Source organism: Trichomycterus rosablanca, chromosome 10, assembly GCF_030014385.1.
Source record: "Trichomycterus rosablanca isolate fTriRos1 chromosome 10, fTriRos1.hap1, whole genome shotgun sequence".
In the NCBI taxonomy this organism is placed as follows: Eukaryota; Metazoa; Chordata; class Actinopteri; order Siluriformes; family Trichomycteridae; genus Trichomycterus; species Trichomycterus rosablanca.
In genome coordinates, this window is record NC_085997.1 from 9331395 (window position 1) to 9354973 (window position 23579).

Genomic DNA, 23579 nt, shown 5'->3' on the forward strand with positions numbered 1-23579 from the left:
TAAACATTTTTGGAATTGGGTTTGTAAAGATAAGGGATACAGTAGATAATATATTTAATGAGCTGAACTAACTGAGAGAAGCGCTAACGGTGGTGGAAGAGTCTAAAAGTGTTTGGAACATAGTCGTATCATCATAGCAGTACAACACAGTTTTGTCCGTAGCATCCGAAAATATCCAGAAGCTAATATACACAAAGTTTTCTTTAAAAAATAAACTTACCTTGTTAATAAAGTATGACCTCAAAATCTAAACAAACACAGTATCCGCTGCTGCAGTCTCTACACAAACTTTTCTGCACTGAAATCTCAAGGACACATTTTATGGATATTACGGTAATGCACTGAGAACTCGTCCTACAGTCATGCAAGCACATACAACAGTGTGTGAGTTTACACTAATCAACCATAACATTAAAACCACCTCCTTGTTTCTACACTCACTGTCTATTTTATCAGCTCCACTCACCATATAGAAGCACTTTGTAGTTCTACAATTATTGACATGACCACCACAGAGCAGGTATTATCTAGGTGGTGGATCATTCTCAGCACTGCAGTGACACTGACATGGTGTTGGTGTGTTAGTGTGTGTTGTGCTGGTATGAGTGGATCAGACACAGCAGCGCTGCTGGAGTTTTTAAATACCGTGTCCACTCACTGTCCACTCTATTAGACACTCTTACCTAGTTGGTCCACCTTGTAGAGACAGTCAGAAACGATTGCTCATCTATTGCTGCTGTTTGAGTTGGTCATCTTTTAGACCTTCATCAGTGGTCATAGGACACTTCCCACAGGGCGCTGTTGGCTGGATGTTTTTGGTTGGTGGACTATTCTCAGTCCAGCAGTGACAGTGAGGTGTTTAAAAACCTGCAGCGCTGCTGTGTCTTATCCACTCATACCAGCACAACACAGGAGAGTCCTGACCATTGAAGAACAGCATAAAAGGGGAATAAAAAAGCATGTTGAGAAACAGATGGATTACAGTCAGTAATTGTAGAACTACAAAGTGCTTCTATATGGTGGAGCTGATAAAATGGACAGTGAGTGTAGAAACAAGGAAGTGGTTTTAATGTTATGGCTGATCGGTGTATACTCACCAAGTATACGTGGCTTTCCTCCGGGTATGAAAACGTGCCAGTAGGTGTAATTGCTGCTCTAAATTGCACCTGTATGTGTGAGTGAGTGGATAAATTAGTGTGATGCTTTGCGATGGTTTGACGCACCCTGTCCAGGGTGTATTTTTGTCTTGAGCCCAGTGTTCGTGACACTGGACCCACGCTTGCCCTGTAATGCTGAATATCAATACAGGCAAATGAAGCGCATTTAAAAAAGCTTTAAAGCATTCTTGAAAAATGATGAGACCAACCTTTTTAAAAAGTAGATCCCGATGACCTGTTGACTGAAATAGTAGATCCCAAGCCACAGAAGTGTGGGCACCAGTTTTCCATTGGCTACGTTTTAACAAGACGTACCAAGAATGGCCTGTAGATGGCGCACTGTGGTCGTTTTTAAAAGCAAGCCAATTATGCCACCGAACTTAAATATGTACAATACTTTATAATGTATCAATTGTAACAGTGTCAAATAATAAAACATTATAAAAAATTATAAGTTCATGCGTTTCTGTCAAAACAAAACAAAAAAGGTATGTAAACAAAACTGTTTGAGCGTAAATAGGGCGTTACTGACATTGTAACACGGACAGACTAGCCTTATGGTTGATGCTGCAACGAATTTTACCCTAATTTCATCTTTTCAGATTGCAAAATGATCATAATGTTTGTGTTCTGGAGAATGTGGGCATCGATCCCACTACCTCTCGCATGCTAAGCGAGCGCTCTACCATTTGAGCTAATTCCCCTTACACAGAAGCTTCCTTTATCCTTTGTAAATTGTAATGTACTAACAGAGTGTTAATGCTGCATTATAAAGTGAGGGTGCAACATGTTTAAGCTCACGTACTCTTTTCTATATTATGCGTTGCTTTTCATTAAAATGTTATGTGCATTTATATGTGGCAAAATAAAAAAATCCATAAAAATCAAATTGAGTTAGCAGAGAACCTTAAATTATACTAAATGGTTCTTCAAGTAGAAACAGTTCTACCAAGAACACCTAAAAGAACCCTTAAGAAACACTTCTTAGTGCTACATACATCAGTTGTATTCCACACAGGTCAGCATGCGATGAAACTTTGCTCGAAACAGACATCGTTTTACTTTGTAACTGTATTCATATTATGTCATCTAGCGGACAATTGAATAGCCTACAACCAGCACAAACAGGGTTTGAGTTCTTAATGAATAATAATTAATCTTAATAAATAATCCAGTCAGTTAAAAACCCAACAAGAAGGCTGTACCTAATACACTCAGACTAGAGAAAACACACCCTAACATGCTAGTGCTGTTACAGTGCTAAGAATGATCCACCCAAAATCATTATTTGGTCAGTTGGAGATCTCATATGGGGCTCCCTTTCTATTGATTTTTGGTTTACAGCCTAGTGACAAAGTGTACAGTGCAGCAGATGGGTTACAGTCAGTACATTTACAATACATGATAATGTGAAAAGATTAAGCAGTTTACGGGTTCGAATCCCACTTCTGACAGCTCATGATTTAAACAAATCTACTTCTTTAGAGGACACAGCCATCAGGGAATACAGTTTTTATGAAAGGGTGAACATGGTCTGCAACAATGCTGAGGTAGGTGGTACGTGCCAAAGTAACATCCACATGGATGCCAGGACCCAGGCTTTTGATCTCTGAGAAACTGAATCATGTATTCATCCTGATCTTGCTCTGTTTATTGTTGCAGCTCTGCTGGAGGGTTATTTTTTTGGTGTTTGTGGTGGTGGGGTCTTTGTTCCCATTTTGGTTTATTTTGTATATGATGTACTTTAAATCCATTTAAATATGTACTTAAATACTTAAATATCCATTTAAGTATGTTTATTCAGCGTCCATTTACATTGTTACAGCAGTATTTTATGACAAAAATGGAAATTTTCACATTATTTAAATGGATGTAAAGTACATCATTTACTAAATAAACCAAAATGGGAACAAAGACCCCACCACCACCACCACCACAAACACCAAGAAAATAACCCTCCAGCAGAGCTGCAACAAGAACAGGACAATCTCCTACAGGTCCAACAAAATCAAAGAAAAAATGCACTTCATAAAAGACCTCACATTGTTCGTCCTAAAGGCTAAGATCAACGTTTTAAATAAACTGAGTCTGTGATGGTTTAAAAACAACGCATAATATAGAAAAGAGTACGTGAGCTTAAACACGTTGCACCCTCACTTTATAATGCAGCATCAACACTCTGTTAGTACATTACAATTTACAAATCCTAAAAGAAGATTTTGTGTAAGGGGAATTAGCTCAAATGGTAGAGCGCTCGCTTAGCATGCGAGAGGTAGTGGGATCGATGCCCACATTCTCCAATGCCGAAACATTATGATCATTTAAAGGCAACACATAATATGAAAGTCGTTGCTCACTGAAACGCTGCATCAAACATTAGGTCAGTCTGTAAGTTCTACAGTGACAGTTATGCTCTATTTTTACTCAAATCGTTTGGTTTAAAGACCTTTTTTGACATGTTTAAATTGACAAATATAGCGCCCCCTAGCACCCCTGGCTGTATTTGGAAAGCGCTCCCTGACTTCTTTTATTTGTTTAAGAAATCTCTTTCTTTGTGGTAATGTAAGGATTTAAAAGGGCCACTACTTATCAGTACTTACGATTATTTTATATTTAAGCTCTACTCTTATTTAAACTGAAAAAACTACTTCAATTACCCTATATATATATGTGGTACTAACCTTGCACAAAAAAAACACCATTTACTAACACCATTTACAGTAGCTGTATTAACATTATCCCTGACTCACATACCAAACTTGTATACGTTAATAATACTTAAACAAATTAACTATTTACTCATTTACACAATCATTAATATGCATTTCAAACCCCAATATATTTTACAAAAATGTTATAATACAGATTCACTCAAATTACCATCAGTAATATTCAAAATATTATCAATCTCTCCTAAGTTAGGTAAATAACTAACTAAAAAAAGGGTACCCAAAATTACCGTTGAAGGCCTGATCCAACCTAATAGTCCCAATCAGCACAGATCATGAAGTATATTTGGTCGGTTGTGGTGGAGCTGTCCACGTTCTTTGTTTACATGGATGAAACAGAAAAAATCCACCAGTCTTTTTCCTTTTGATCTTGGATGAAACAATCAGAGTTTATCCGATGCTTTTAATACACTGTAATCATCACAGTTGCTGAGGAAGCGTACTGCCTTCAATGTCCATGCGCGTAAACTCAAGAGACGAAGTTCACGGCTGATACAGCATAAACAATGTCACTAATCGACTGCAAGATGTTAATATAAGACTCACTGTCCGTTTGTCTTAATGCATCAAGAGAGATAAATCCTAAACAGGTGTTTTACCCGCTTACATGACACTTTTTTCTTCTTTTCCACCCACTTTCTCTCGCTCTTTTCCCGACCTGTGACAGTTCATGCTGATTGGCTTAAAAATAAATCAAGGGAGGGCTATACATACACTTTACTTTAAACAGCATAAAACAACCAGAACATTATTTACAGAACAAATAAGAACAACTTATTTACTAGTTATAAATTAACATAAACAAAATATTAGTTATGCCCAAATTTTAATTGGGCTACACAAACACACAATAACTTATAATTCTCCAATTTTGAAATGTCTCGGAGTTTTATCTGAAACGACTTTTTGTTAAAGTAGAGGTACGTGACTTTTTAATGGTTTTTCTTCTGGTGAAACTGCTTCATAGAAGATGAACAGCTGAAACTCACGACATTCCCTTTAAAATGCAGCATCAACCCTTAAGTCAGTCTATAAGTGGAACAAAGACAGTTTTGATTGGGTTTAGATCGTCCTAAAGGCTGCGATAAATAGAGTCTGTGATGGTTTAAAAGCAAGGTATAATACAGAAAAGAGTATGTGAGCTTAAACACGTTGCACTCTCACTTTATAATGCAGCATCAACGCTCTGATAGTACATTACAATTTACAAAAGGCTAAAGGGGGTTTTAAAGGTGCTTTAAAGGTGAAGGCTGTTGCTGTTTACACACAAAGAAAAACATCTCTGGAGGAGAATTTTGCCCGATTGTTTTCCAGTCATTAAAATGTAATGTGCATTTATATGTGGCAAGAGAAAAAAAAATCCATAAAAATCAAATTGAGTTAGCAAAGAACATTGAATTCTACTAAAGGGTTCTTCAAGTAGCAACAGTTCTACCAAGAACACAAAAAGAACCCTTAAGAAACACTTCTTAGTGCTACATACATCAGTTGTATTCTAGAGGTCAGCATGCGATGAAACTGTGATAGAAACAGACATCGTTTTACTTTATACCACAGTTAGTTCCGACCTTACAATCTGATTGGTTGAGAAGCGTTCTAACCGTGCTGATATTCGTGATAACAGCACAGCCTTTTCACACCACAACTGTATTACTCCGCTGACGCGTTGCCAGTAACGACAAGCTTCATGCACACAAACGCGCACGCAGGCGACACAGACCTTTTTCCCGATCGTAGTGTTAAACTTTATATTCGTTGTGGAACTACTTTTTGGCGGAAGGTATTGTCAATATTAAAGCATATTTATTATGAAATTCAGGGCTTCTTTGATTTATTTTCTTTCTTTATTTTGTAAAAACTGTTGTATAAAAGCAATAGAACACTTGAGGTCATGTGTTATCGCGAATAACATCACGGCTGCGACCGAATCACAGCCGTGATGTTATTCGCGATAACACACTCCCTCTCGTGTTCTATTGCTTGATTCTAACGCAATATTAACTGTATTCATATTATTCCATCTAATGGACGATTGAATAGCCTACAACAAGCACAAACAGGGTTTGAGTTCTTAATAAATAATCCAGTCAGTTAAAAACCCAAAAAGAAGGCTGTACCTAATACACATATACCAGGGAAAACACACCCTAACATGCTAGTGCCGTTACAGTGCTAACAATGGTCCACCCAAAAACATTATTTGGTCAGTTGGAGTGCTCATATGGGGCTCCCTTTCTATTGATATATGGTTTACAGCCTAGTGACAAAGTGTACAGTGCAGCAAATGGGTTACAATCAGTAAATTTACCATACATAATGATGTAAAAAGATTAAGCAGTTCGTACAAATGGTGGTGTCGATGGTACCCAAGCTAGTCAGGATGAGGTCTAAAACGCTAAGTTCAGGTCACAGTGTCCCATGAGGCGTGGGTTTGAATCCCACTTCTGACTGCTAGTGCTTTATACAAATTTATGTCTTTAACCCTCTAACATACATAACAATGTGAAAAGATTCAGCACTTTGTACAAATCTTTGGCCATGTGGGGGTGTTGTTGGTAATTGGCATTAGGACCTCGTAAGCATGTTAGGATGGCCGAGCGGTCTAAGGCGCTGCGTTCAGGTCGCAGTCTCCCCTGGAGGTGTGAGTTCGTATCCCACTTCTGACATCTCAAGCTTTATACAAAGTTACTTCTTCAGAGTCAACAGCCATCAGGGAATACAGTTTGCATGAAAGGGTGTACATGGTCTGCAACAATGCTGAGGTAGGTGGTACGTGTCAAAGTAACATCCACATGGGTGCCAGGACCTTGGTTTTTGATCTCTAAAAATTTGAGAAATTTAAACATGTATTCATCCTGATCATAAAGTATGTTTATTCAGCGTCTATTTACATTGTTACAGCAGTATTTTACAATTGAAATGTTCACATTATTTAAATGTATGTAAAGTACATTGTATACTAGCTGTTTACTTTTTTCCCTAAGTAAAAACTGTTATTACCTCAACATGTCATTACCGACACATAACTTGTTGTGATGGTAAAGACACTTAGTGATGGTAATAACAGGTTTTTAGTTTCACCATCACTATCTTATTAACTCTTTAATAATTAAAGCTAATTAAAGCTAAATAAGCATAATGGTTTTATTATACAAGGAAACATTAATTTTCACTGATTAGTCAATATGGCCCACAAGATATCAGCAGAGATCCAGTAAAATATCAGTAATTACATGAAAAAGAAAAGGTAAGTTTAAAGTAATATCACAACCTTCAAAATGGGAACAAGGGAGCATCGTAAGGGGAATTAGCTCAAATGGTAGAGCGCTCGCTTAGCATGTGAGAGGTAGCGGGATCGATGCCTGCATTCTCCAGTGCAGATACATTATGATTATTTAAGGGTGTCATGTAATATGAAACTCGTTGCGGCATCGCTTAATGAAACGCAGCATCAAAAATTATGATCAGGATTTAAGTGAGTCTTTAAGGCAACAAAAAATATGTGGGTATTAATATCTAAAACTCAGTGCATTATTAGGCTACACATAAATATAGATTTAAACTGTCCTCTATTTACTACAGTCTGTTTGAAACAACTAGTTGGTGTGGAGAACATGTTACACACACAGAGCGCTATTATTTCAAGCTTATCAAGTACATGGTATTTCACTTAATAACATCTCACAAAGTACAAATTCTTCAACTTTCTAATTAAACCATGTTGTACAGGACATTTTCGCTTACCTAATGCAGTAATAAACAACTCTCCCAAACAGGGACTTGAACCCTGGACCCTGATGCTCTGATGCTCTACCGACTGAGCTACCCGGGCTCAGCAAGCTGCTTTAACCCTCACAAGGACGTGACTTGAATTACAAACTTTAACATACGTTGTCCTGTAGAACAGTTCCAGCAAGAACACCAAAAAAAACCCTTAAGAAACACTTCTTAGTACTACATACATTAGTTGTATTCCACACAGGTCAGCATGCGACATCGTTTTACTTTCTAACTGTATTCATATTATGCCATCTATATTACGGTGGCCCGCTGAGTTAAAACACAATAACATTTACAAAACAAACAAAAGCTGACAACACAACAACAATAAGGAAAAACGCGAATATATTAAGAGACAACACAAATTCTTTAAGGTGGAACGCAATTACATTAAGGGAGAACACAACGAAATTAAGGAAACACGAATACACACTACACTACATCTAGTGGTCGATTGAATAGCCTACAACCAGCACAAACAGGGTTTGAGTTATTAACAAATAATCCAGTCAGTTAAAAACCCAACAAGAAGGCTGTACCTAATACACTCATACCAGATAAAACACACCCTAACATGCTAGTGCCGTTACAGTGCTAAGAATGGTCCACCCAAAATCATTATTTGGTCAGTTGGAGTGCTCATATGGGGCTCCCTTTCTATTGATATATGATGTGGTGTCAACGGTACCCAGGCTAGTCAGGATGCGGTCTAAGGTGCTGCGATCTGTAACCCTCTACCATACATAATAATGTGAAAAGATACAACAGTTCATCCAAAGCTTAGTTCACGTGGGGGTGTTGTGGGATTGGTATTAGACCTTTGCAAGCAGGTCAGGATGGTTGAGTGGTCTAAGGTGCTGTGTTTAGTTTGCAGTCTCCCCTGGAGGCGTAGGTTTAAATTCCACTTTTAACATTTTACATTTACATTTTCTGCATTTAGCAGACGCTCTCATCCAGAGCGACTTACAGAAGTGCTTCCATAGTAAACATTTCATTTCTCAAGTTTTAGTAAACAACAGTCAAAGAACACAAATCTGCTGAAACCTGTTAAAAGTGGGTTTTTTTTGTTAGTTTTTTTGGAAATGGAAAAAAAAATTTAGTAAATAAGTACAAGTCAGCTTAAGTGCTTAGTAAAAAGGTGGGTTTTTAATCGTTTTTTAAAGACAGCAAGAGACTCAGATGTTCGGACAGACAGAGGAAGTTCATTCCACCACTTGGGTGCTAGAACAGAGAAGAGCCTTGATGCTTGTCTTCCTTTAGTCCTGGGTGGGGGCTCAAGTCGAGCGAGACTAGTGGCTCGGAGGTTGCGTGGTACAGAGCGGGGTTTGATTAGACCACGATGGTAGCTTGGGGCTGGTCCATTTTTGGCTTTGTAGGCAAGCATCAGTGTTTTAAACTGAATGTGTGCAGCTACAGCTCATGCTTTATACAAATTTACATCTTTAACCCTCTACCATACATAATAATGTGAAAAGATTTGTTTCAAGATTGTTTCAAAGTTATTGCATGTTTGTCAATTTAAAAAAATTAATAAAGGTCTTTAAACTAAACGATGAATGAAAATAGAGCGTAAACTGACCTCATTTTTGACGCAGCGTTTCAGTGAGCAATGACGAAACGATTCTTACATTACGTGTTGCCTTTAAACGATCATAATGTTTCTGCATTGGAGAATGCGGGCATCGATACCGCTATCTCTCACACGCGAAGCAAGCACTCTACCAATTGAGCTAATTCCTCGTATAAAGAACTCGCCTTTACCCTTTGTAAATTGTAATGTACTAACAGATCATTGATGCTGCATTATAAAGTGGGGGTTCAACGTGTTTAAGCTCACGTACTCACGTTTATCGCAGCCTTTAGGACGAACTGAACCAAATTGTAACTTTGTACCACTGACAGACTGACTTAAGGGTTGATGCTGCATTATGTAAGAGCCAAAATAGTGCAGGATATACCAACTGTTTAGTGCAGAGCAATAACAAAGCAGCTCTGTGAAGCAAGAACTAAAATTATGATGCATGTCATTCAACATAAAATATGTGGGTATTAATATCTAAAACTCAGTGCATTATTAGGCTGCACATAAATATAGATTTAAACGGTCCTCTATTTACTACAGTCTGTTTAAAACAACTAGTTGGTGTGGAGAACATGTTACACATGCAGTGTGCAATTATTTCAAGCTTATCAAGTACATGCTATTTTACTTAGAAATATCTCACAAAGTACAAATTCTTCATCATTCTAAACAAAGCATGTAGTACGGGACATTACCGCTTACCTAATACAGTAAGAAACAACTCACCCGAACAGGGACTTGAACCCTGGACCCTCAGATTAAAAGTCTGAGGCTCTACCGACTGAGCTATCCGGGTTCCTGCCTTCTCTTTGACTTTCATTTAAAAACCAGTCTGAAGAAGAAAGTTCATCACCAACTCATGATGTTTACCAGTTTGGTGTAGCTTGTGCTCCATCACAAGTGTGGTGACTGCACTTGCAAACCTCTTTGACTTCTATTGGAAAATGCAGGTAGAAATTGCATACGTAGTTGCTCGTTTCGATCTGCCCCTTAAACAGTGGTAGCGTGGCCGAGCGGTGGATTAAGGCTCCAGTCTCTTCGGGGGCGTGGGTTCAAATCCCACCGCTGCCAACTCATGCTTTTCAACGCCGGCTCCATGTTTACCCACCCAATGCAACGTATACTCAATCCCAATCCCAAGTGTGGCACATGCCCTTTTTGACCCACAACCTTTCTTAACTTTTTTTTTTTATGTAACTGTGCACACAAACCTTAACTTGGTGTACCTTTGTATCGTTGCTGTTATCTCTAGCATCACTCCGACTACATGCAACTATGATATAATAGGAAACATAATAAAAAAAAAAATTGTACTCACCCAATAACTGTGTTTATATCTAAAATGGAACGCAGACACTGTGAAAACAGCATACGTTCTAAAGCCAATGAGCTTTTGAACAAGCTCAAACACACCGATGCACCACGGAGTCTTAAATTAAGCATACAGCATGATGGTTTAGCAGAAGAAATGTTGTAAGAAAGGAAGCCCTTAAATACTGACCGTCTTGTTGCTCTGCTTGCAAGCTTACTGTAACTAAAGAACGGTCGTGTATCTGATGGGTTAAGATTAGTCGCTACTCCAACAGTTCTTCGCTGTGGCTGGTTAAATGCTGGAAATTACCGCTTACCTAATGCAATAGGAAGCAACTCACTCAAACAGGGACTTGAACCCTGGACCCTCAGATTAAATGTCTGATGCTCTACCGACTGACCTATCCAGGCTCTGCAACCTGCTTTAATCCTCACAAGAATGTGACTTAAATTACAAACTTTAACATACGTTGTCCTGTAGAACTTCAATTAATATAAAATGTTTTTATTTCTGTTTCGGCTCTCTTGAAGGCGATTATATCAAGTTTTAGGTGAAGTATGTTGCTGCTTACACACACAAAAAAAACATCTCAGGAGGAGAATTTTGCAGGTAGATCACAAACAGATTCCTTTCTTTCACCTTTTTTCCTGTATCAATTGCACGATTGTTTTCCAGTCCTTAAATGTTATGTGCATTTATATGTGGCAAGAGAAAAAAATCCATAAAAATCTAATTGAGTTAGCAAAGAACCTTGAATTATACTACAGAGTTCTTCAAGTAGAAACAGTTCTAGCAAAAACACAAAAAACCCTTAAGACTTCTTAGTCTTAGTTTTTTATTATTTCAAATGACATTAATAATTTATAATCACTGATTTGTGAGATATCAGCAGTAGTAGGTCATGTTTAACTGGTTTAATATTGTTTAAGCGCTGATTATCGGCTGTTTTTCGTATGTTGGGCGGTTTTCCATGCATTTTGACGGACTTTAAAATGCGCAATCTGGCAACCCTGGCTGAAGCGTTCATTCATATTTTGGAGCGATGTATGTTTGTATGCTAGAATTTAAATAACATCTTTTACAAATTGCTGTCTATTTACATTGACATTTTTTCTTCTGTCTAAACATTTTTGCAATTGGGTTTGTAAAAGTAAGCGATATTGTGGATAATATATTTAATGAGCTAAACTAACTGAGAGAAGCGCTAACGGTGGTGGAAGAGTCTAAAAGGGTTTGGAACATAGTCGTATCATAATAGCAGTACAACACAGTTTTGTCCGTAGCATCCGAAAATATCCAGAAGCTAATAGACAAAAAACGTTTATTTTAATAAACTTACCTTAAACTTGTTAATAAAGTATGACCATAAAATCTAAACAAACACAGTATCCGCTGCTGCAGTCTCTACACAAACTTTTCTGCACTGAAATCTCAAGGACACATTTTATGGATATTACGGTAATGCACTGAAAACGCGTCCTACAGTCATGTAAGCACATACAGCAGTGTGTGAGTTTACACTAATCAACCATAACATTAAAACCACCTCCTTGTTTCTACACTCACTGTCTATTTTATCAGCTCCACTTACCATATAGAAGCACTTTGTAGTTCTACAATTATTGACAGGACCACCACAGAGCAGGTATTATTTAGGTGGTGGATCATTCTCAGCACTGCAGTGACACTGACATGGTGGTGGTGTGTTAGTGTGTGTTGTGCTGGCATGAGTGGATCTGACACAGCAGCGTTGCTGGAGTTTTTAAATACCGTGTCCACTCACTGTCCACTCTATTAGACACTCCTACCTAGTTGGTCCACCTTGTAGATGTAAAGTCCGAAACGATCACTCATCTATCGCTGCTGTTTGAGTTGATCATCTTCTAGACCTTCATCAGTGGTCATAGGACGCTTCCCACTGGGTGCTGATGGCTGGATGTTTTTGGTTGGTGGACTATTCTCAGTCCAGCAGCGCTGCTGTGTCTTATCCAGTCATTCCAGCACAACACACACTAACACACCACCACCTGAATTTCCTGCATAAATTTGTAATAAAATATTTTCTGCCTTACTCACTCAGCTCTCTGCTTCCTTGTATAGAAATAGGCTAAAACAGGGGGCAGTTAGTCCTGCTGGCCACAACAAGGGACATTGGATAAATGTTTTGTTTAGAAAGGGTTAAAATTGCTGTACATTTCTGTAATCTTTATAAACTGAAGTTATGACTCATATTGAACAAAACTGATCTCTTACTTTGCTTATTTCCATAAAACGTGAAATATGACATGGCAGCCATTTTTAAAAGAAAGTTCATGAGCTGCTTGCCACACACCCACAAATGTGACATTAATAAAAAGCTCAGGATGTACCCTATAAAATACAGTAGTACTCAAATGGATTGCATAAACGGTGCTTGAGTTAGAGATCTCAGACACATGTCAAGTAAAATTTATTTATAGAGCGCTTTTTACAATGAACATTGTCTCAAAGCAACTTTACAAAATCCAGGACCAACAGACCAAAAACCCCTATTGAGCAAGCCGAGGGCGACTGTGGCAGAGAAAAACTCAGGAAGAAACCTTGAGAGGAACCAGTCTCAGCAGGGACCCGTCCTTCTTGGGTGGCCTGGAGGATACTTTAAATAAATAGGATTTACACAAATCATACAAACACAAAATTAAATTGAACTGAAAGTTGTGACTAGCAAAAAAATAATGTGAGTTCTTCATTGTTCAGTCCAGTCTGTGATAAAGTCTGTTGTACGTTCTGGACATTTTTGGTGCAAACACGCCAGGTCACTGTCACATCTAGTAGGAGCAGCATTGTTGGCACTGCAGTCTCGACTTGCAGTTTTTAACCTCGAGAGGGTGAACAGGTTTCCGTCAGAACCACCTCGGGTTAAAACAACAGAAGATGTTGTTACAATGTGAAATCGTTAAGAGTAAAATATCAGAGTTTTACAGGTTTAGACTCCAGCACCCCTAACTATTACAGCATAACTAGGTTTGCTTGTTTAGTTTGAAAAGACCAATCAAAAGCCTGAGTAAATAAATATGTTTTCAATCTAGACTTGAACATAGAGACTGTGTCCGAGTTCTGACAGCGGATCTCCCTAAGTTTGAAGCAGATCTGTGATGGAAATGTTGTGTTTCAATAAACAATAAAAGTTATCAGGAGCAATTTCTTGGAAAGACTCCAAAGGGGTTACCAAAAGTACAGTTGTTTTACATCAGGGCTGCCCAATACGTCGATCACGATCTACCAGTCGATCTCACAGTGCATGCTGGTACATCGCCCCTCATTTTAACAAGTCAACGTGATTGACATGAAATGTGGCCACTGTTTTCGTAAATTTGCGGTTTGCCTCCACCTAGTGGACATTTTGAGAAATGCAATATATTACACGTTAGAACATAACATTAAAAAAACCTCTTTGTTTCTAGACTCACTGTCCATTTTACCAGCTCCGCTTACCATATTAAAGCACTTTGTATTTCTACAATTACTGACTGTAGTCCATCTGTTTCTCTACATAAATTTAAAACCCGGTGGATGCAGGCATCGATCGCGCTACCTCGAGCACTCTACCATTTGAGCTAATCCACACTGAGCTATCCAGGTTCTGCAACCTGCTTTAATCCTCACAAGGACGTGACTTGAATTACAAACGTTAACATACGTTGTCCTGTAAAACTTCAATTCATATAAAAAGGTTTTATACCTGTTTCGACTCTTTTGAAGTCACTTATACACTATATTGGCAAAGGTTCTCTCTAGTCAGCGTGGCCGAGCTGTCTAATGTGCTGTGTTCAAGTCGCAATCTCCCCTGGAGGCGTGGGTTTGAATCCCACTTCTGACAGCGCATGCTATGTACAAATTTACATCTTTAACCCCCTACCATACATAACAATCTGAAAAGATATAGTTTCAGTGAGCAATGACGCATTGACTTTTTTACATGATGCCATTAAATTATCACAATGTTTGTACACTGGAGAATGCGGGCATAGATCCCGCTACCTCTCGCATGCTAAGCAAGTGCTCTACCATTTAAGCTAATTCCCCTTACGAAGGACCCTTTGTAAATTGTAATGTACTAACAGAGTGTTGATGCTGCATTATGTAAGGGCCACAATAGTGCAGGATATACCAGCTGTTTAATGTAGTGCAATTACTACAGTCTGTTTGAAAAAGCTGGGCGTACAACAAGTTGGGGTGGAGAACATGTTGCACATACAGTGCACTATTATTTCAAGCTGATCAAGTACATGCTATTTCACTTAGAAATATCTCACAAAGTACAAATTCTTCAACTTTCTGAATAAACCATGTAGTACGGGACAATACCTCTTACCTAATGCAGTAAGAAACAATTCGCCCGAACAGGGACTTGAACCCTGGACCCTCAGATTAAAAGTCTGATGCTCTACCGACTGAGCTACTCGGGCTGTAAAGATCCGTGCTGTCTCTCTTGAAGGCGATTATATAAAGTTTTAAGTGAAGTATGTTGCTGCTTACACACACAAAGAAAAACATCTCGGGAGGAGAATTTTGCAGGTAGATTACAAACAGATTCCTTTCTTTCACCTTTTTCCTTTTTTCCTGTATCAATTGCACGATTGTTTTCCAGTCATTAAAATGTTATGTGCATTTATATGTGGCAAGAGAAAAAAAAATCCATAAAACTCAAACTGAGTTAGCAAAGAACCTTAAATTATACTAAAGGGTTCTTCAAGTAAAAACAGTTCTACCAAGAACACAAAAAGAACCCTTAAGAAACACTTCTTAGTGCTACATACATCAGTTGTATTCTAGAGGTCAGCATGCGATGAAACTGTGATAGAAACAGACATCGTTTTACTTTATACAAGTTAGTTCCGACCTTACAATCTGATTGGTTGAGAAGCGTTCTAACCGTGCTGATATTCGTGATAACAGCACAGCCTTTTCACACCACAACTGTATTACTCCGCTGACGCGTTGCCAGTAACGACAAGCTTCATGCACACAAACGCGCACGCAGGCGACACAGACCTTTTTCCCGATCGCGTTTTAAATCCGTTATCTGATATACAATCTAGCGCACTGTGTAGGGAACATAAATCAGTTGTCTAATTCACTGTCTAGTGCACTATGTAGGGAACATAAATCCGTGATCTGATACTCAATCTAGTGCACTATGTAGGGAACATTAATGTGTTTGTAACGCAAACAGTTAGTTCAATAGCCCAGTTAGCAGCTCCTAAAAGTTCTGTTATCACCAATATCCTTTGGTGTGTGCAAGAGGTTTTTTATTTATTTTTTTTCCTTCGGAGGTTCTTGCCTTTTTCTTCTTGTTGTTCTTACCTCCCTGAAATGAGTTTTTGCAACTTGGGATGTCTGCTTTGTAGTGTTAAACTTTATATTCGTTGTGGAACTACTTTTTGGCGGAAGGTATTCTCAATATTAAAGCATATTTATTATGAAATTTAGGGCTTCTTTGATTTATTTTCTTTATTTATTTTGTAAAAACTGTTGTATAAAAGCAATAGAACACTTGAGGTCGTGTGTTATCGCGAATAACACGCGTGCCTGCGACCGAATTACAGCCGTGATGTTATTCGCGATGACACACTCCCTCTCGTGTTCTATTGCTTGACTCTAACGCAATATTAACTGTATTCATATTATGCCATCTAATGGAGGATTGAATAGCCTACAACGAGCACAAACAGGGTTTGAGTTCTTAACAAATAATCCAGTCAGTTAAAAACCCAACAAGAAGGCTGTACCTAATACACTCATACCAGAGAAAACACACCCTAACATGCTAGTGCCGTTACAGTGCTAACAATGGTCCACCCAAAAACATTATTTGGTCAGTTGGAGATCTCATATGGGGCTCCCTTTCGATTGATATATGATTTACAACCTAGTGACAAAGTGTACAGTGCAGCAAATGGGTTACAATCAGTAAATTTACCATACATAATAATGTGAAAAGATTAAGCAGTTCGTACAAATATTAGTCTGTGTGGGGCGAGGGTGGTGTCGATGGTACCCAAGCTAGTCAGGATGAGGTCTAAAACGCTGTGTTCAGGTCACAGTGTCCCATGGAGGCATGGGTTTGAATCCCACTTCTGACTGCTAGTGCTTCATACAAATTTATGTCTTTAATCCTCTAACATACATAATAATGTGAAAAGATTCAGCACTTTGTACAAATCTTTGGCCATGTGGGGGTGTTGTTGGTAATTGGCATTAGGACCTTGCAAGAGTGTCAGGATGGCCGAGCAGTCTAAGGCGCTGCGTTCAGGTCGTAGTCTCCCCTGGAGGCGTGGGTTCAAATCCCACTTCCGACATCTCATGCTTTATCCGAATCTCTCTTTAGAGTCAACAGCCATCAGGGAATACAGTTTTCATCAAAGGGTGTATATAGTCTGCGACAATGCTGAGGTAGGTGGTACGTGTCAAAGTAACATCCACATGGATGCCAGGACCTTGGTTTTTGATCTCTGAAAATGTGAGAAATTTAAACATGTATTCATTCTGATCATAAAGTATGTTTAAAAAAGGTTTTATACCTGTTTCGGCTCTCTTGAAGTCAGTTATACACTATATTGCCAAAAGAAGCCGCTAGTCGGGATGGCCGAGCGGTCTACGGCACTGTTCGAATTCCACTTCTGACAGCACATGCTATATACAAATTTACATCTTTAACCCTCTACCATACATAACAATCTAAAAAAATATAGTTTCAGTGAGCAAAGACGCATTGACTTTCGTATTACGTGATGCCATTAAATGATCACAATGTTTGTACACTGGAGAATGTGTGTACCTCTCGCATGCTAAGCAAGCGCTCTACCATTTAAGCTAATTCCCCTTACGAAGGACCCTTTGTAAATTGTAATGTACTAACAGAGCGTTGATGCTGCATTATGTAAGGACCAAAATAGTGCAGGATACACCAACTGTTTAATGTAGTGCAATTACTACAGTCTGTTAAAACAGCTGGGCTTACAACTAGGACAGTGATAGCTCAGTGGTTAAGGTAGTGGTTAAGGTACTGGACTAGTAAACAGAAGGTTGCTGGTTCAAGCCCCACCACCACCAAGTTGCCACTGTTGGGTCCCTGAGCAAGGCCCTTAACCCTCAATTGCTCATCGTGTTCCGCTCATTGTGTAAGTCGCTTTGGATAAAAGCGTCTGCTAAATGCTGAAAATGTAAATGTAAACTAGTTGGTGAGGAGAACATGTTGCACATACAGTGTGCTATTATTTCAAGCTGATCAAGTACATGCTATTTCACTTAGAAATATCTCACAAAGTACAAATTCTTCAACCTTCTAAATAAACCATGTAGTACGAGACATTACCGCTTTATCTAATGCAGTAAGAAACAACTCACCCGAACAGGGACTTGAACCCTGATGCACATGGGGTGTTGTGAGAAATTGGCATTAGATCCTTGTCTAAGGTGCTGCGTTCAGGTCGCAGTTTACCCTAGAGGTGTGGGTTTGAATCCCACTTCTGACAGCTCGTACTTTATACAAATTTACTTCATTAAAGGCCACAGCCATCAGCAAATACAGTTTTCATGAAAGGGTGGACATGGTCTGCAACAATGCTGAGGTAGGTGGTACGTGTCAAAGTAACATCCACATGGATGCAGGGACCCAGGCTTTGATATCTGAAAATGTGAGAAATTTAAACATGTATTCATTCTGATCATAAAGTGTGTTTATTCAGCGTCCATTTACATTGTTACAGCAGTATTTTACAATTGAAATGTTCACATTATTTAAATGTAGCTGTTTACTTTTTTCCCTAAGTAAAAACTGTCATTACCTCAACATGTCATTACCAACACATAACTTGTTGTGATGGTAAAAACACTTAGTGATGGTAATAACAGGTTTTTAGTTTCACCATCACTATCTTATTAACTCTTTAATAATTAAAGCTAATTAAAGCTAAATAAGCATAATGGTTTTATTATACAAGGAAACATTAATTTTCACTGATTAGTCAATATGGCCCACAAGATATCAGCAGAGATCCAGTAAAATATCAGTAATTACATGAAAAAGAAAAGTTAAGTTTAAAGTAATATCACAACCATCAAAATGGGAACAAGAGAGCATCGTAAGGGGAATTAGCTCAAATGGTAGAGCGCTCGCTTAGCATGTGAGAGGTAGCGGGATCGATGCCTGCGTTCTCCAGTGCAGATACATTATGATTATTTAAGGGTATCATGTAATGTAAACTCGTTGCGGCCTCGCTTAATCGCAGCTTCAAAAATTAGATCAGGATTTAAGTGAGTCTTTAAGGCAACAAAAAATATGTGGGTATTAATATCTAAAACTCAGCGCATTATTAGGCTACACATAAATTTAAATTTTCAGCAGACGCTTTTATCCAAAGCAACTTACACAATGAGCAATTGAGGGTTAAGGGCCTTGCTCAGGGACCCAACAGTAGCAACTTGGTGGTGGCTGGGCTTGAACCGGCAACCTTCTGTTTACTAGTCCAGTACCTTAACCACTGAGCTATCACTGGCCCAGTGATAAATATAAATATAGATAAATATATAAATATAAATATTTCAGTAGAAATTGCATACGTAGTTGCTCGTTTCGATCAGCACCTTACCCACTGGTAGCGTGGCCGAGCGGTCTAAGGCGCTGGATTAAGGCTCCAGTCTCTTCGGGGGCGTGGGTTCGAATCCCACCGCTGCCAACTCATGCTTTTCAATGCCGGCTCCATGTTTACCCACCCAATGCAACGTATACTCAATCACAATCCCAAGAGTGGCACACGCGATTGGCCCTTTTCGACCCGCAACCTTTCTTAACTTTTTTTTTTATGTAACATGAAACAGTTCGACCGCACTGTGCACACAAACCTTAACTTAGTGTACCTTTGTATCGTTGCTGTTATCTCTAGCATCACTCCGACTACATGCAACTATGATATAATAAGAAGCATAATAAAAAAAAAAAACTTGTACTCACCCAATAACTGTGTTTATACCTACAATGGAACGCAGACACTGTGAAAACAGCATACGTTCTAAAGCCAATGAGCTTTTAAACAAGCTCAAACACACCGATGCACCACAGAGTCTTAAATTAAGCATACAGCACGATGGTTTAGCAGAAGAAATGTTGTAAGAAAGGAAGCCCTTAAATACTGACCGTCTTGTTGCTCTGCTTGCAAGCTTACTGTAACTCAAAACTCTACACACAAATCAAAAAACACACACACAATGGGCAAAACCCCTCAATTCTCCTGCAAAATGAAACTTTACATTCAAAACAATGTTTTCTCTTCTCAAAATGGTATTTTGTTTTCAGATGACACACACAAACCATCATATGAATAGCCATTTATAAGAACCAGTTGAACACTGATGTGCTCAATGTAAAACACTATGATGAATGGAAAACACTTCTTCTCCATTCATCATAATGACTTGGGCCTTTTTTGTTTAGTGTTACACTTACTACTGACAGTACATACATACGTGTGTTGTAAAATATTTTGGAATATTGTTTTTATACTCAGAACACACAAATACACGGTAACAAATGTATTTTATTTTTCCCACAAAAACAATGTACACAGTGTACATCCCAACCAACACAAAGTTGCACATACAGTGGTCTACATACAAAAGAACAGAAAAATTTACTGTATACAGTTACAGTAAAAAAAAACACACAGTCCAGCGTTTTGAAATATCTCATTGTTTTCTATTATTTTTCTTTGTATTTGCCATAATGTTATGGCGTTATTTTCTAGGACCATGTTCATGATTTCAGTTTCCTGTTCAGGAGACAGAAGACGTTCCCATCCACCTTGTGTTGGTAATCTTTCAGTTCTGCAATAAAAATAGTAAAATACTGTAAATACTGTATTATTCCCAAATAATTGAAACATACTTTATTTTTACAGTCCTACAGAACAGTCCACATGCAATACTGCACTACTGTACTCATTGAGTACTGTATTGATATGCAGTACTGCAGTTTTGTAGTGAGAGTAGATTTCTTACCTGTTCTCATTTCTGAAAGTCCGGATGATGGATGCTACAGTGTACCTGCTCAAATTTGGCTGTACTCTTTGCCCAGCCTCCCTCATTGTTAGACCATGGTTGACCACATGGTCAACCAAAGTGGCTCGGATCTAATCAGAGATTACTGTCACTGGCCTTCCTCGTCCTCGTCCTCCTCTTACTTTTACTCCTCTGGCTCTGCCTCAGAAGAGCTCACCTGTTGCCCTTTTATACTAAAGCTCTGATTTCTGATTGTTAACCTGTGTGACAGGTGTTTGCCCATGTGATGAGTCAGTGTGCATAGTAGGGCAATTAACTTTAGAGTTAGGAATAACAGAATGTTCCTTGTGAAAACAAGAGATTTTCTTCATGAAAATTGTGTGTAGTGTTTTGAAAAAAGTGTGTTTTAGAACTGCAATTTAAGTGTAAAGCAGGAATTGTGCTTGTAGTTTAGCAGAGGTTTAGGAAGTTGGTGCATGAGTTACATGTTGTGGTCATTGTGTCTCAAGTACCAGAATTTGTGTGTAAACAATCGAGAAAAACTGTAATATAAAATATTTTTATTTCTGTTTCGGCTCTCTTGAAGGCGATTATATCAAGTTTTAGGTGAAGTATGTTGCTGCTTACACACACAAAAAAAACATCTCAGGAGGAGAATTTTGCAGGTAGATTACAAACAGATTCCTTTCTTTCACCTTTTTTCCTGTATCAATTGCACGATTGTTTTCCAGTCCTTAAATGTTATGTGCATTTATATGTGGCAAGAGAAAAAAATCCATAAAAATCTAATTGAGTTAGCAAAGAACCTTGAATTATACTACAGAGTTCTTCAAGTAGAAACAGTTCTAGCAAAAACACAAAAAACCCTTAAGACTTCTTAGTCTTAGTTTTTTATTATTTCAAATGCCATTAATAATTTATAATCACTGATTTGTGAGATATCAGCAGTAGTAGATCATGTTTAACTGGTTTAATATTGTTTAAGCGCTGATTATCGGCTGTTTTTCGTGAGTATGTTGGGCGGTTTTCCATGTATTTTGGCGGACTTTGATATGCGACATCTGGCAACCCTGGTTGAAGCGTTCATTCATATTTTGGAGCGATGTATGTTTGTATGCTAGAATATAAATAACATCTTTTACAAACTGCTGTCTATTTACATTGACATTTTCTCTTCTGTCTAAACACTTTTGGAATTGGGTTTGTAAAGATAAGGGATACAGTAGATAATATATTTAATGAGCTGAACTAACTGAGAGAAGCGCTAACGGTGGTGGAAGAGTCTAAAAGGGTTTGGAACATAGTCGTATCATCATAGCAGTACAACACAGTTTTGTCCGTAGTATCCGAAAATATCCAGAAGCTAATATACAAAAAACGTTTATTTTAATAAACTTACCTTAAACTTGTTAATAAAGTATGACCATAAAATCTAAACAAACACAGTATCCCCTAACTATTACAGCATAACTAGGTTTGCTTGTTTAGTTTGACCAATCAAAAGCCTGAGTAAATAAATATGTTTTCAATCTAGACTTGAACATAGAGACTGTGTCCGAGTTCTGACAGCGGATCTCCCGAAGTTTGAAGCAGATCTGTGATGGAAATGTTGTGTTTCAATAAACAATAAAAGTTTTCAGGAGCAATTTCTTGGAAAGACTCCAAAGGGGTTACCAAAAGTACAGTTGTTTTACATCAGGGGTGCCCAATACGTCGATCACGATCTACCAGTCGATCGCACAGTGCATACTGGTAGATCGCCCCTCATTCTAACAGGTCAACGTGATTGACATGAAATGTGGCCACTGTTTTTGTAAATTTGCGGTTTGCCTCCACCTAGTGGACATTTTAAGAAATGCAATATATTACAGGTTAGAACAGGGGTGGGGAACCTCCGGCCCGTGGGCCGTATACGGCCCCCGCGCTCAATCAAATGTGGCCCGCCATATATTTTCTAGATTTTATGCAATTAATTAAACTTTAGACGATACAACAGACATAACAAATACGAGTTATGTTGCCACATACCGGTTGCATGTTGCCACGACATCATTGCCCCCAGATATTCCACAGCTGGTCAAGACCAAACATTCACAACCGTCACATTGAAATTATGATAAGGTAAGTCTGAGATCAAATATAAACACTACATACCATCAGCATCATGTATTTATAAAGCCTATATTAATTTGGCTCTATGTTGCGTCATTGTAGTCTGTAGCCCGTGACCATATATGTAATTATTAATCTGGCCCTCAGTGGGTAGAAGGTTCCCCACCCCTGGGTTAGAACATAACATTAAAACAACCTCTTTGTTTCTAAACTCACTGTCCATTTTATCAGCTCCACTTACCATATTGAAGCACTTTGTAGTTCTACAATTACTGACTGTAGTCCATCTGTTTCTCTACATAATTTTAAAAGTCTTCTGAAGCAGCAGTTGATGTAATCACATGCCTGTGTCAACAGATATGGACAACTGGTAAATGGCCCAAGGACTGGACAAGATCAGTGTTTATTCCTATTCCGAAGAAGGGAGATGTTACTGACTGTGGAAACTATCGTACTATTGCGCTCATACATCATGCCAGCAAAATACTACTGAAGATCTTACAAAGACGGTTGCAGCCTTACTTTGACAGAGAGCTGCCGGAGGAACAAGCAGGATTCAGGAGGAGCAGAGGTACAAGAGATGTGATTGCTAACATTAGGTGGATAATGGAAAAGGCCAAAGAATACAACAAGGAGATTTATTTTTGCTTCATTGATTACAGTAAAGCCTTTGACTGTGTTGATCACCAGAAACTTTGGATTACCATGAAGGATATGGGTGTGCCGAGCCATCTGTTCAGCCTCATTAGGAACCTTTATACCGACCAAGATGCAACAGTCTGAACAGAACACAGCGACACGGAATGGTTCAAAGTAGAGCAGGGCGTCAGACAAGGATGCATCCTGTCGCCATTTCTCTTCAATTTGTA

General features: G+C 38.5%; 4 non-coding genes across 4 annotated transcripts; 2 read left to right on the forward strand and 2 right to left on the reverse strand.

Moving 5' to 3' along the window:
* Nucleotides 1-1788: 1788 nt before the first annotated feature.
* trnaa-agc (transfer RNA alanine (anticodon AGC)) lies at nucleotides 1789-1861 on the reverse strand. Its single transcript has one exon. It is a non-coding gene; the product is annotated as a tRNA-Ala (tRNA).
* Nucleotides 1862-3384: 1523 nt separating this feature from the next.
* On the forward strand, nucleotides 3385-3457 carry trnaa-agc (transfer RNA alanine (anticodon AGC)). Its single transcript has one exon. It is a non-coding gene; the product is annotated as a tRNA-Ala (tRNA).
* Nucleotides 3458-14935: 11478 nt separating this feature from the next.
* trnak-uuu (transfer RNA lysine (anticodon UUU)) lies at nucleotides 14936-15008 on the reverse strand. Its single transcript has one exon. It is a non-coding gene; the product is annotated as a tRNA-Lys (tRNA).
* Nucleotides 15009-19198: 4190 nt separating this feature from the next.
* Nucleotides 19199-19280, forward strand: trnal-aag (transfer RNA leucine (anticodon AAG)). Its single transcript has one exon. It is a non-coding gene; the product is annotated as a tRNA-Leu (tRNA).
* The last annotated feature ends 4299 nt before the right edge of the window (nucleotides 19281-23579 follow it).